Source organism: Zeus faber (genome assembly GCF_960531495.2).
Source record: "Zeus faber genome assembly, chromosome: 6".
Lineage (NCBI taxonomy): Eukaryota > Metazoa > Chordata > Actinopteri > Zeiformes > Zeidae > Zeus > Zeus faber.
In genome coordinates this window covers 4,626,893-4,628,083 of record NC_137201.1, presented here as the reverse complement: position 1 = coordinate 4,628,083, position 1,191 = coordinate 4,626,893, and positions in this window count along the sequence as shown.

The window sequence follows — 1,191 nt, the reverse complement described above, 5'->3', positions numbered from 1 at the left end:
AAGTGTGTAACCCGGCCATTTTACAGTCCGTAGGTGTTCCGTGGCCTCCGTCCGGGGGGTGAAACCACGGGCGCCCAGGAGTAGGTATGTCTGTGTACGTTTGGCAAACTTGTGAATTCCAATACGAAAACGTTAACATTCGAAACACATGTACGGCGTAGTCGGACGTGTTTTCAGATTTAAAAAAAACCAAAACAAAAACAAAAACAAAAAAACATGACCCGCCACGTCGTTGACGCTGCGTTGCCGCCGCGCCGGGACGCGGCGGGCTGTTGTCTCGGCAAACTCGGCCGCTGAGTGACCGTCCTCGACATTCCGAGCAAAGGGTGGACAATTGGCGCTTTCTAGGGGAAGTTGTGTGTTTTCCGAGTCCCGGATTCGCTGGAACACAGCAAGAGCGCCTCATGACTCAAGCGACGTCCCCTTGTCTAGAAACGAGCAAGTGGCTCCAGAGCTTTTTAATGTTGCTCTGGGGTTGGTGTGAAGACGTTTGGATTGATGTAAACTGCTCTTTATTATTTTTTTACTTTTAATAAAATATATATAAATTACAAATAAAAGTGTATATATAAATTATTATTAGTATTATAAAACATACGCACGTTGTTTAATTTCTAGATTTCATTTTTTTACAAAAAGTAAACACACACAGTGTGACGGACAAGGATCGGCACACAGGATTTAGTTCCAAGACTCCTAATTAACCTATTGTTTAGAATCAACCACTATTATACGATGGAATTGTTATGTTTATATGTCATATCATTTTTCGGGTTTTAAAATTTGCAGAGACATAATCCCGGTTCCATCTCCCGATACTTAAATGGTTGGTGCAGTGTAATTTGACTTGAGAATAAGGTTGATTCACATTGTGTAACGTCATGGAAAAGGCATTGAGACACATCGGGACAAAATTTTCATAGGAAACTCTACTCCAAGATGATGAATAATAGGGAAAGAAATCAGTCCTTTATCTGGCATTCCTCTGTGATTCAATGAATGATGAAGCCAACACCAAAGCTTCATCAGCTGGCTAGACTATGCACTGTAAACATGCACAAGCGCATTGATTCATCACGCAAGTTGTGGTTGAAACCATTACCAAAGACCAAGCTATTTTTAGGATTTATTTTAGGACGCTCTACACGCACAGTGTAAGTTCTACGCAGCCTTATATTTTCCCTATTTTTG